This window comes from Phodopus roborovskii, unplaced genomic scaffold, assembly GCF_943737965.1.
Source record: "Phodopus roborovskii unplaced genomic scaffold, PHOROB, whole genome shotgun sequence".
Classification (NCBI taxonomy): domain Eukaryota; kingdom Metazoa; phylum Chordata; class Mammalia; order Rodentia; family Cricetidae; genus Phodopus; species Phodopus roborovskii.
In genome coordinates this window covers 12,380,001-12,393,093 of record NW_026126636.1, presented here as the reverse complement: position 1 = coordinate 12,393,093, position 13,093 = coordinate 12,380,001, and positions in this window count along the sequence as shown.

The following is a 13,093-nucleotide window of genomic DNA, read 5'->3' as shown; positions in this document are numbered from 1 at the left end:
TTGGTCATTTGAGTTTCTCCTGGTGAGAATTCCATGTTTAGCTCTGTACCTCATTTTTAAATTGGGTTATTTTGTATTTTGATAACTTGTTTCTTGAGTTCCTTATATATTTTGGAGATCAGTCCTCTGTCAGATGTGGGGTTGATTGGTGAAGATTTCTCCTTCTGTAGGCTGTCATTTTGTCTTATTGACAGTGTCCTTTTCCTTACAGGAGATTTTCAGTTTTAGGAGGTCCCATTTATAGATTGTTGCTTTCATTGTCTGTGCTACTGGTTTTACTGGTGTTATATTTAGGAAGTGATCTACTGTGGCAATTCATTCAAAGCTACTTCCCACTTTCTCTTCTATCAGGTTCAATGTAGCTGGATTTATGTTGAGGTCCTTGATCCACTTGGATTTGAATGTTGTGCATGGTGATAAATATGGATCCATTTTCAGTCTTCTCTATGTTATCACTCAATTACACCAGCACCATTCGTTAAAGAGGCTTTCCTTTTTCCATTGTACTGTTTTGGCTTCTTTGTGAAAAATCAGGTGTTCATAGTTGTGTGGATTAGTATCAGGGGCTTTGATTTGATTCCACTGAACCACCTGTCTGTTTTTATGCTAATACCAAGCTGTTTTTTACTACTATAGATCTACAGTAGAGTTTGAAGTCACAGATGGAATCACCATGAGTTTTGATAGTGTCTCTTGTGTCTGTTGACAATGTTGGTGGAGTCTATTTTTCTGGGGGGCCGTAGGTAAGGCAGAAGTTTTTACCTGGGACTAATTTCAAGGATCCAGCTAGCTCTAGCCTTATGGCCAAGCTCCAATGGAGGGGCTGATGCCAGTGGAGTTGTGGCCATAGTTCTTGCATGGAATGACTGAGCTGATATGATGTTTATTGATATACACTCCCCTTGGTTAGATTTTCTGTTATTGAGACACATTTTATTCTTTTTGTTCTATTACCTGGCTATCTTTTTGTCCATAAGCTTCTGCCTAGTGCATGGCTAAGTTCTATGGTTGGGTCATTTTCTTGGAAGCACAAAATAAGCATACATTTCATGTTTCTCTGTCCTTGTCTTAATTGCTGATAGTTACTGTCCAAACTGGATCACCAAGACACAAGAAAGGTGACTGCCAAGCTTTGCCGAGACAAGATAGGACAGTCTTTCAAAATACCCTGCTCTACAGGAAAGTCTGCCAGATATGATAAGCCTGTAGGCCAAAGATGGATGCCCTAACATTACAGAGGAACTTGGGTGACTGTCTGGGCAGCCAGCTGTTTCTGTCATTTCTCACATTTTTTGGAAGTTGCTTGCCTGCTCTTCCTGTTTGCTCAGGTAGTATTATTTCCTTCCCAGGTCTTTGATGGAGTTGAAGACTAGATTTTTATAGTTGTTTCACTTAGTTATGATGAAAGATAAATTATGTATAAAACTTCAAACTCACCAAGATAGGATAGATAATTAAATATTTTCTCTAATCTTGTCAAATACAAATAGACTAGATATTGCAACTGTAATTCTTATTTATTTATTTATTTATTTATTTATTTTATATAACCAAGTCCATTTAAATGAAGACAAACATTTATAGACAATATTTGGGAATTTGGGTGTCATTCTTTCCAAACTACTTCCTGCTGGTAAGTGGCACTGTCATGGGGGAGTCGAAGAAGTTTCAAAAATCCTAGCTGTAGTCTGTAAGGCTGCTTATTCCAGCTGTTTTGAATGTAAGATCATCTGGTACTCTGTTTCAGGTAGTCTGGCTTGATCAAACCACATTAGTCTGGAAGGAATCCACATCTTTTCATTTTCTGTGGAAACAAAAATAGAAATCCTTTTCCCCAGTAACTTGTCCTTGAACTTAAATTTTGGAGTCAAAACATTTTTTTTAAAATTTAATTTATTATTTTACATGTCGATCCCAGCAACTGTAATTCTTACTTGATAACTGTTCTGCTGTATTTAATTTTAGTATGTTAAATTCCAAAACCTCCTTTTTGGATTATACAGAAAGGGAGAAATGCTGTGGGATAATACTTCTGTATGGTGTAAATATGTATTTCTCTCATTTGTTGACAATAAAGCTGATTCAGTTCATAAAAAGTTTCATGTTTCCTCAACTAGATTCTGTCCAACACTTTAGACAGATAGTCCCATGTGCTTTGTATTTACTATTTGTTGATAGTCATATAATGATTCTGTATAGATATCATTATCACCCCTTCAGAAACTGTAAATTGAATTGAAAGAGTACCTGTTTCTGAGGTTGGCAAGAGATTTGTAATTGCCTAGTAAGTCCTTATTAATTGGTCTGTGAAGTGAAGCTTCTCTCATTTTTCATATTAGTTGGGCTGGCTGGTACCAACCTGTACTTACTTTTATTCACCATTTCCTTTTCTGTTTTGCTTTCTCTCTCTCTCTCTCTCTCTCTCTCTCTCTCTCTCTCTCTCTCTCTCTCTCTTTCTCTCTCTAAGCCAGGATTATTTCTTTTTGTAACGGCCCTAGCGGAGCTGGCCTTGAACTCATAGAGATCCTCCTGCTTCTGCCTCTCAAATGCTGCAGTGAAAAAGTTTAGCTACTTTCAGAGAATTGGTACCAAGGAGTGTAGTCATTACTGCCATCAATCCTGGTCACTTGTATCACATGTCGTTGGAATTGGTGTGTGGGAGAAACGTGGATGAATGTGCAGCTGTGACCCGGTGAATCCTGATGATGCTGTAAGCAGAGCTCAGTGGGGGCATTTGGGCAGGGTTTAGAAGTTGAGAATGCTGAGAAGTCTGGGCAGTGACTACTGGGCTTATGAAATTTCCAAGTGGGAGAGAGAAAGAGATAGGGCACTGGAGAGATGGCTCAGTGGTGAATAGCACTTGCTCCACAAAGAACCTAGGTTCAGTTCTCAGCCACCATTTGGTGGCTCACAACAGTTTGTGATTCCAGTTTTGGGGATCTGATGCCCTCTTCTGGCCTCGGTGGGCACTGCAGGCACATGGAGCAGAGACATTTGGACAAAACACACATACAACATAAAGTATAAATCCTAAAAAATTTAAAAGATTGAGACAGAATAAAAATTATAAACCTTTAAAATACAGTAAAGGGAAAGTACTTCTAAAAGTGTAGTAAAATGATAAACAAGGGAAGCACCAGAGGTGATGTTAAAGAAAAAAAAAATCAAAAAAGAATGAAAGAGTAAAGAACTGTTAGCCAGTTTCTTTACGGGTCTTTGAAGACTTTAGACTGACAGTTAATTGGGCAGAAGGAAGGACAATTGAACTTGTGAACTTTTGTCTGGACAGTTTACATTGGTCGCTGAGCCTACATTGAACTTTGGCCTTAGTATTGTTCCTTCTTTGTGCCACAGTGCCCTCTACAGGCCAGAATGGGCTTTGTTGTCTCTGGACTTGGGCAGGGTTTCTCTGGGTGGTTGATGTTTGAATAAAGGGTCATTTTCTGGGTATGTTGCGAATGTGAGAAGCAACAGCCCTGACCCACATGGATGGAAGTCCTGTTGTCATAATTCCCCAAATTCCTGCAAGTATGGATATCCGGATAGAGGGATGCAGTTTTAGATAGCACAGCTAGACCTTCAGGGTTTCCTACTGTGCAGGCATGTATGGCAAATAAATCCGCCCACTGACCACAGGCACAGAGCTACAGAAATCCAGAATGACTCTCATTTGATGAGGTTCTCTGGCCATAAGGAGTGTGTCATCCTTCACCACTTGAGCTGAGCTCCTACCACCTGCTGTTTATTGACTTGACAAATCCAACCCTCTCGCTCCACACAATCGTGTCCTACGTTTCTGTCTCCCCCTATGGCTGTATCAGGCCAAATCCAGTCTCATCAGTCATCAGTTCCCTGCTTGTAGTTCTTTGTCTAGGGCTGAGGGACCTGTGAAAACTTCCCCTTCTGCATCAGCATGTCTACTGATACTGCCTTCGTTTCACTCCCCACTGGTAACACACACACACACACACACACACACACACACATTTTTCTTATTTTACATATCTATCCCTTTTCCGTCTCCCATGCCCCCCCGATCCCCTCCCATCCCATCTCCCCCACTCCACAGGGAGAGTGAAACCTTCCAGGATGGAATCAAAATATTTCAAGTCATTTGGAGTAGGGCCTAGGCCCTCTCTCCTATCTCTATGTTAAGGGGAATGTGCTCCCAAAGTCCTTTTGTGCACCAGGGATACATCCTGGTTCCACTGTCTGGGGTCAGTCCCTTAGACTGCCCAGGCCTTCTAACTGAGACCCATGTTCAGGGGGTCTGACTCGGTCCAATGATGGCTTCTCAGCTATCAGTCTGGGGTCCATGAGCTCCCCTTTGTTCAGGTCACCTGTCTCTGTGGGTTTCTGTAGCCTGGTCTTGACCCCTTTGCTCATCACTCTTCCCTCTCTGCAACTGGATTCCAGGAGTTCTGCTCATTGAGAACTATGTGATTATGAAGCACAGATATTAAAGATCCCCTCCCACAGATGAAGATTACTTTATCCACAACCCTTATTAATGAATGGGAAATCCATGAGTTGAGTATTAGTTTATCTGATATTAATTCTTGAGATTCTACAGGTTCTATAGACAGATAGTAAAAATGCATACTCATTGCTGTATCTCTTTGTTTTGTGTTCTACATAAAAATGGAGTCCCCATTGATTTCCCTTGTATCAGAATCACTGGTAATTTTCACTGGCCTGCAAATGCAGTATTCTCTTAGAAGACCTAAGATCCAAGTCCTCTGCCTTTTCATGGGGTTTTGACCTTGGGTAAGTTTTTATTTTAAACTTGCCTCAACCCACCAAATGCTCTTGGCTAGATATCAGCCTTGGTTCTGAGAAAATTGGAAAGCATTTTCTTTAGAACAAGTGACAATAGCCTTAGGACATAATAACTATTCAGGTGATATATAAAGGTATAATGGGTTCTTTCTGATGTCCATTGCATTCTTTCCAGGAGGTGAGGTGTTCTGGTCTCTGGGCACAGTGTCCTTTACCATAGAAAACAAGGCAAATCTTTTGACCATTCCCCACTCACTATGTACATATTTACACAATTTATATAACTGTGAATATTCAGGAACATATTTGCCCATTGCCTTTGGGAAAAGTTATGACTACAGTAAAGAGGATTAGAGGAATGATCTTCAACAAAGCAAGAAAAAGGCAGCTAAATCTATGAATAAAGGATATGGACTGGAACCTTTCATTCCTGCAGATGTGTGAATTGCATTATGATAGTTCTGACTGGAGACTGTGTTCTGATGGAGAATAATGGACAAAATCAATTAAAACAATAACCGTCTTTCTCTTTAATCGGGCTCCAAAAATAGCTCCGTCTCTTGAGCTGGGATCCCTCCTTTCCCACACATGTGAACTAAGTTGTAACTGGCATTAAGTGAATGGTTTTAATGGAGAGATAGCTTTTCCAATTGCTGTGAGAAGATTATGTGTCCTATGAAGACACCTAACCTGCAAGATCTCCTGGACTCTGCAGTGGGGATGAGCCAGAGAGATTTGCTCAGGATGTTTGAATGAAACCCATGATTTTCCACTTCTTAATGAGACACTTAATCTTAATGAATGATTTTGACTCTTGGTCCCCAGTTTCTAAGGCTTTGACCCTATGTTTCCTAGGGGAACAAAGCACGGGATTCCACATGATGCCACTGTGATACAACCTCTATGGGTGTGTTCAAGAAGCACAGCTGTGTGTTTCCTGCTTGCATTTTTGGTGAGGATATTCATCATTCATGATGACACTGGAGAGATTTTATGGCCATCATATCAGTTTAGCCAAAGTATAAAAGCTAGTGTTGCAAAGCTCATCTTCTCCAGGTTCCATGCCTTTATCAGCATTTCCCCTCATGTTTATATATGGTAACGACAGAAATAATGTCTGAAAAAAGAATCCCTGACCTTTTCATGGACTGATTGCTGTTAATCCTGCTTTTACAAACATAGTCATGATGCCTGGGCTCTAAGACCATTTGTTCTCTATTTTGGATTGTTTTGAAGTTTACCAAACCAGTTGCAATGGAGGCATCTACTTCTGGTTTTGTGTTCAATTTTCAATTATCTCCCTCACTGTTAACTGTTGTCTCTTGTCCCATCTTTTCACTTCTACCTTCTCTCCCTCTCTCCCTGTTTTTCCTTTCCTCATCCTCAAGGGCAAAGTTTTGGTTAATTATTGATCTTGAAATCAGAGTTGGATGTGATCCCAAATGCACCTGCATGGTGCTGTGTAGAATAAATACTAATATCTCTTCAGGGTTTATCTCTAAAAAAAAAAAAGCAGAAGAAGACAGACTGCAACTTATAAAGTTGTGAGATTTTCAAAGACTGGCTGTCATGTTGGAAAATGCAAAAACTCCCATACAGAGAAAACATCACTTTCAGAAAGACACCATGGAGCATTCTAAGACAGATGTTGAGTCACTCTATGCCATTTAGGACAAAGATAATTCACTGTGGAGGAAGTGTGTGAGAGCAGACAGAGTAGGAGGAGCAGAAAGGGAGAGTATAAAGTCAGAGGCAAGGTTTTCTCGTGTGTGTGCCATCAGGAGGCAACTGGAGGTGATGAGACATCTTGTGGGCTGGGTGTTGCTAGCTGTCTGCATGTATGGACTGAATGCAGGTGAGGTGGGAAAGAGGGGGTGAGAGCTCAAGGGGAAAGTCTAGAGCAAGCAAGGACCGAGAAAGGCTGGAGAGCAACTGTCCATGACACCTTTTCAGTACAGCAAGCAGAGGGTGGAGAGCTGTGGATTGAACTGTTGTTCGTTCTTCCCCTCCTTGGTTGAGTGAGCACAGAACAGGTGACTTTACCTGTAAGGGAGTCCTAGTTTCAACATCTGTATACTAATAAAAAATATTTTCTTCAAAGAGGGAGACTATTATGGGTTGTTTTGGAAAATTAAAAAAAAATCTGTTGTTAAAGAAGCAAGAGCTGATAAATGGTCCCAGCTGTTCTTTGCATTAGAGTAGTCTTTCTAGCTGACTGTTGAGTGACAATGTCTGTAAGTTTTAAACACAACAACCATGGGCTACCTATAGGGCAGATGTCAGGGTGACTGGGGTCAGGTTTGGTGGGGGAGAAACTTCATGTTTATTCCTTTCATAAGCCATTTGGAATTTGAACCATATGAATGGCACCCTCAGGAGACAAGTAACTTCAATGCAGAACAAGGGGTCTCATCTTGCAGTGTAATTTTGTGATGATTAATCAGGTAGGATAGAGGCATTCCTTAGAATGCCCAGCATCCTGCAGCTGTGTCAATAGGAATGCAGAGCCTTGGAGAAAGTTGGACTTTTTGTGCATGACAGCTTGAAGAACACAGGGTGTGGGGTACTCTATGTCTAATGAAGGGAGAGTTAGAACATTTTGTTGTAGTAGTAGTATGCTTTGAAGGAGTCTTATGTAGTCTAAATAGATCTCATGTTCACCATGTAGATGAAGATAGCCTACCTTCTGAGTGCCGAGAGTAAAGGCAAGTACCACCATCCCTAGTCAGTTTATATGTTGTTGGGATCAAACCCAGGGCTTCTTTATGTATGTAATGCAAGCACTCAACCACTTGAGTCATAGCCTCATGTCTTAGAAAGGATCTGGACTCTTGTTGTTACCAGAGATCTATAGGAAGCAAGAATGATGCAAGTTGGAATGCAGTCAGAGAGAAAGTCAATGCTATGATGTAATATCTTAGCACGTCTTATTTATGGCAAGACAAGTAGCTGTCTTTAGGTAAGGCATGAAAGAAGATAGGTAGACAAGAGTGGGTGAGAGTTGGTGGGAGAGAGTTCAGAGCAAGTGAGGATTGAGAAATGCTGGAGATCAAGACAAAAATTACTGAGTCACTGGCTTTGGCCAAGGGAGTCACATCACTTGCTGGGAGGACTTTATTTCCATCCTATGTTTCCCCAGAATTCTGAAGTGCACTTATCATGACTCATTTTATCTGATAAAAGCACTTCAGAACTTTGTGGAAGCATAGAATATCAAGGAAGTTGCTTAAGTCCATCCTAATAAAACTGAAGATAAAGTACATAAAGCCAGAAAGTTATGAAGGAAGAATCCTTATGAAGTTGCTTCAGAAAATAAAAAACTGTTATAAAATACCCATGGATCCCAGAATGATAGCTGGGATATCAGCATAGGTTCGACCCAGACCCCCCTGAATGTGCATGTCAGTTAGGAGGCCTGGGCAATCTATGGGGCCTCTGGTAGTGGATCAGTATTTATCCCTAGTATACAAATGGATTTTGGGAGCCCATTCCACATATAGGGATATTCTATCAGCCTAGACACACAGGAGAGGGCCTAGGCCCTGCTCTAAATGATATGACAGACTTTGAAGATCCCCCCCCTGGAAGGCCTGCTCCTGGGGAGCAGAAAGGGGATGAGATAGGGAGTTGGTGGGGGGCAGGGGAGGAGGGGAGGAAGAGGGAACTGGGATTAACATGTAAAACAAGCTTGATTCTAATTTAAATTAAAAAAGGGGAAAAAGAACTCAAATATAGAAATTAACAACAACAAAAAAGAATGACAGCTACACACAACGGTTGTGTAAATAACCTTATAGGAGATCAGGCATGGAGATAAATCAGCAGATATAAAGAGCTTTCCCCTAAGCTTCACTGGGTAACATGGATTCCCAGAATACATACTAGTAGAGAAGTGACTTCTATAAGTTGTCCTCTGACCTTCACACACCTATCAAGGCTTACACACACACACACCACAGAGAACAACAATTCAAACTCATTAAAAAAAACTTGTAAATATTCTCTCAGTCACATTTTCCAGCAGGTATTGGTTGAAGTTTGGGCTGACATTACTCTTATTATGAATGTTTTGGGTTCATTCTCATCCCAAAGTCCTTATTTCTGTTCCCCCTTGACCCAGGCTCCTAAAATATGACTAGCATTTACTTTGGCACTAGTATTCCTATTGAAATGTTCTGATAATACAACAATAAGTGTCATTTTCTTTGAAGATATTATTTAGATTTTTTTTGTGAATGGTCAGCACTGGGATGACATTGGACATGATGGAATGGCTTTAGCCTACTACAGTGAGAGCTCACATCTGAGTGGACAGAACTTCCTGGCTTTCCATAGCTTGATGTGACATTTCTACAACTTGATGAGAAGTGTTCTGCAGAACACTGATGTATATATTTCATAGTTATTCTGAATGCGCAGTGCTTTAGAATGTGGCTTACATTTTACCAATTATTTTGTGTTTTTCAGACTTGAGTCCCTATTTACGGCCCCCAGAGGAAGGTAAGGTGGCAACTTCTATCTGGCAGCATCTTAAATGTCAGTTTCTACCCTTTAAAAAGTAGCAGACGCATATTTTCCTGCCAGGGAAACTTTTTCTGTTTTATTCTCCTGACCCAAGAGGCTTCCCTGGACCACATCAGCTAAGCAGTATCCAAGATCCGGTTAAATGACCAACTCAAGATTCTCACTCGTCACTCAAGAAAGGCACTCCCTTATTCATGAGAACTTAGATAAGACACTATGTGGGTTTCTATATTTTGTCTATTTCCCTTTTCATTGGCAAATAGTAATTATGTATGCATGAAGTCAAATTTGATGTTTGGATATAGGTTAACATCATGAGTTGTTAAATCAAAAACATTAGTGTAATTAATAAAACCATCTTGTTATAGACATCAGTTAAAAACTTTATTTGTTTGTCTTATTATACGTGCATTATTTCCCTCCATTCCCTTTCCATTCTCTAACTCCTCGAATGTTTCCTTCATATCACTCCCTCTCAAATTCCTGATCACCTCTTCTGTAACAATAACAACAACAACAACAACAACACACACACACACACACTCATATATATGTAAGCAGAACTTGATGACTCTATTCAATGATGCATGCATGTACATGATTTCAGGGCAGACAACTTGGTATTGGATAACCAAGTAGGAGGCTCCTCCATGAGAGAAAACAATCCTTCCACTCTGGGTATCCTTTAGTTTCTGGTAGTTCTTTGACTAGGGGTAAGATTCAATGATATATCTGTCTTTTGTGTTACTGCATCCATTGGTGTTATCCTTGTTCAGGTCTTGTTGAGGTGTTATGGGCGAAGCTTCCTTGTCATTTCTAGGAAACACAATCTCACAATAGATTCCCTGGTCCTGTGAGTGTTCCAACTTTCCTGTTCTCTCTTGTACAGCATCGCCTGGGTCTTCTGTGCAGTTGTGTTCCACTAGGAATGGGAACCTCATGATCAGTTGCTCTTTGTATTTTGACTAGTTGTGGTTTTCTGCAGTGGTCTCTGTTAGCAAAAGAAGCTTCTTTGATGAAGGTTGGGAGCTACACTTACCTGTGGATATAAGGATACACATTTAGAACACCATTATGAATCATCCTGACAAGCTTCAGGTTTTTTCTTTTATAGAAAGAGATAAGCCACATCAAAGCCTTTTCTTATCTTAGGAACAAGGGAATGTTATTAAGTCACCTGTAAGATTCAGTTTATGATTAAGAGTGAGCATGGGCCCTTCAGAATGGGGCAATACATTGGGAGAAGGCACAGATGTGGTACTGTTGCAGACAGGACAAAAAAAATGCTAAGTGGTGGAAATGCTTGTGGAGGGCAGTAGAGAGGTCGGAAAGATGTTTTGGAGATCACATTGGCAAGTCGGGGTACAGATGATGGAAAAGGGTCTAGAGTGTGAGCTCTGGAAATGAAATCTCTCACTGCTAATGGATGTCCAATTGAGAAAATCTCTGACTTCCTTGGACATTTGCTATTTTCTGTCACAAGCAGAAAAAGTGATACAAGCTGTGGGTGTATGTAGGGGTTTTGGGAGAGCAGGCCTGTGCCTCATTGACATGAACATTCTAAAATCAAGTTCCACCTGGGCACGGCAGCTCATATTTGTAATGTCAGCACTCAGGAGGCTGAGGAAGGAGGGCTGCCGTGAGTTAGAGGCCAGTCTTGGCTACAGAGTTCTAACACAGACTGAGTTACAGGAGTGAAACCCCGTTTAAAAAAATTAACCGAAAAAGTCAGTTCCTGCTCAGCATGGTAGTGAATGCCTTTAATGCCAACACCCAGGAGGCAGAGGCAGGTGGATCTCTGAGTTAAAGGCCATCCCAGTCTACATAGCAAGTTCTAGTCCAGCCAAAGTCAGCATAGTGAGACCCTGGAGTCAAAGAAACAAAACAAAATAAACTCATTTCCAATTGCAAGCATCTGTTACATTCTGAAATTGTTCTTTTCTCCAGAAATTCCTGTGGAAAACTGCACCTTTCCGTTCATCTATCATAAGGTAGTCTACCACAGCTGCATCTCTGTCCACAGTGACTTTGATTGGTGCTCCCTTGATTATTCTTTCCAAGGAAGGTGGAGATACTGCAAAGCATTTGGTGAGAGTCCTATAAGGGTGTATATTAGGTATCCACGACCCAAGAGGCAGTGCGTAGAATCTGGAGAAAATGTTTTAGATTTCAGAAAGCAGCATTTCCTACATTTAAAAAAATCAAAGAAAAAAATAACTGAATGTTTTCTTAGTTTGAGGATAGTGTTCATAGTTCACCCCTTACCTGTCTTTCTCTACAGATCCACCAATGTGTACCTTCCCTTTCCAATTTGGAAAAAAGTCCGTTAATGAATGCACCAAAGAAGGCTACATTTTGAATCGGAGTTGGTGTTCATTGACTGAAAACTACAACAAAGATAGAAAATGGAAGCAATGTTCTCCTTACAAGTAAGATGATGGGAGAGGTGGGTCAGTGTCTCACTGAGCCGTGAAAGAGGAACAAAGCATTGGGTTGATGGATGAGGAGTCTGAGATCCTTCTGGCTATGACTTAGTAAAGGGCAGTAGATATTTCCTGTGAAGTGTCTCCTGTTGAGTATAGCAGCCTTATGAGGCTATGTGGTACTGGCTAAAAATATTCAGCTTGGCTTTGTAGCACAAATATAGCCACAAACAGAGCAAGTGTTCTGGATGACTCAAAAATCTGACATGCTGGTGTCCTTTTACATGCTGTCTAATGATTATAATCACACGTGTGCCTGTTGCTTTTGTCATTGCTGTGACTGAACACCCAAGGAAAACAACTCCATGGAAGGGGGAAGGGTTCCTTTGGGCTACTGCTTTGAGGGAGCACAGCCCATTGTGGTATGGATGGAAGGCTTGTTGGGGAGACGTGAATCAGCTGATCACATTGTGTCGGTATTCAGGAGAGATAGCCAGCCAGCCAGCCAGCCAGCCAGATAGAGGCTCGTACTCAGTTGGATTACTCCTTTTTTTCCCTGTTGTAGTGACTGAGACCTCAGTCCAAGAGCTGTTGTTGCCCACATTCAGGTGAGTTTTTGCTCCTCAATTAAGCCTTTTCTGACACGCCTGAGAGTGTGTCTCCCAGGTGATTCCAAACCCAGTCATGTTAACAACAAATACTAATTAGCGATTTCATAATGCATGCATTGCTTTCGTGTTTTAAAACTTGCTTTGAGTCACAGAACACAGAAGTGTGAGGTAAACACTCTCTGAAACAATGAGGCAGCACACGACAAGAGAAACATCAGCATTCTTCGTGTTCTCCGCCCCTGGAACTCCCTTCCACAGGTGCTTGTATCTTCCCACACAGCTGCACAGACACAGCTTTAAGGTCTTTCAAATAAAACTGAATCTGCTTTAATCTGTCACCGTTTAAAACACACTGTGTGGGTTTTACCCGTGAATACATCAATCTCTCCCACTTTCCTGTATGCATGCCTACCAAATTTTAGGTGGTCAGAGTTTGTTCATCATCCACATACGAGGCTTGTGATTAAAACAATCTTCCTGCACATTGACAGTGATGGAGGAAATAAATAATTTTCAAACAGTGGACAGTACAACTGTATGTCATCATAAAAATAATGATGTATGCTGTTTTTATTCATTTATTCAACATGTTACTCTTTCTTCAATTTTTTAGATAAGTGTGTGTATTTGAAGACACAGAAGTTGCAGATCCATTAGCTGCTTCTCCAAATACAATTCTCTGTCATTAAGGAGTATTATGATAATAAATGTCTATGCGCTTATCTATTTGGCTATCTTGTTTTTTGGAAAATAAGT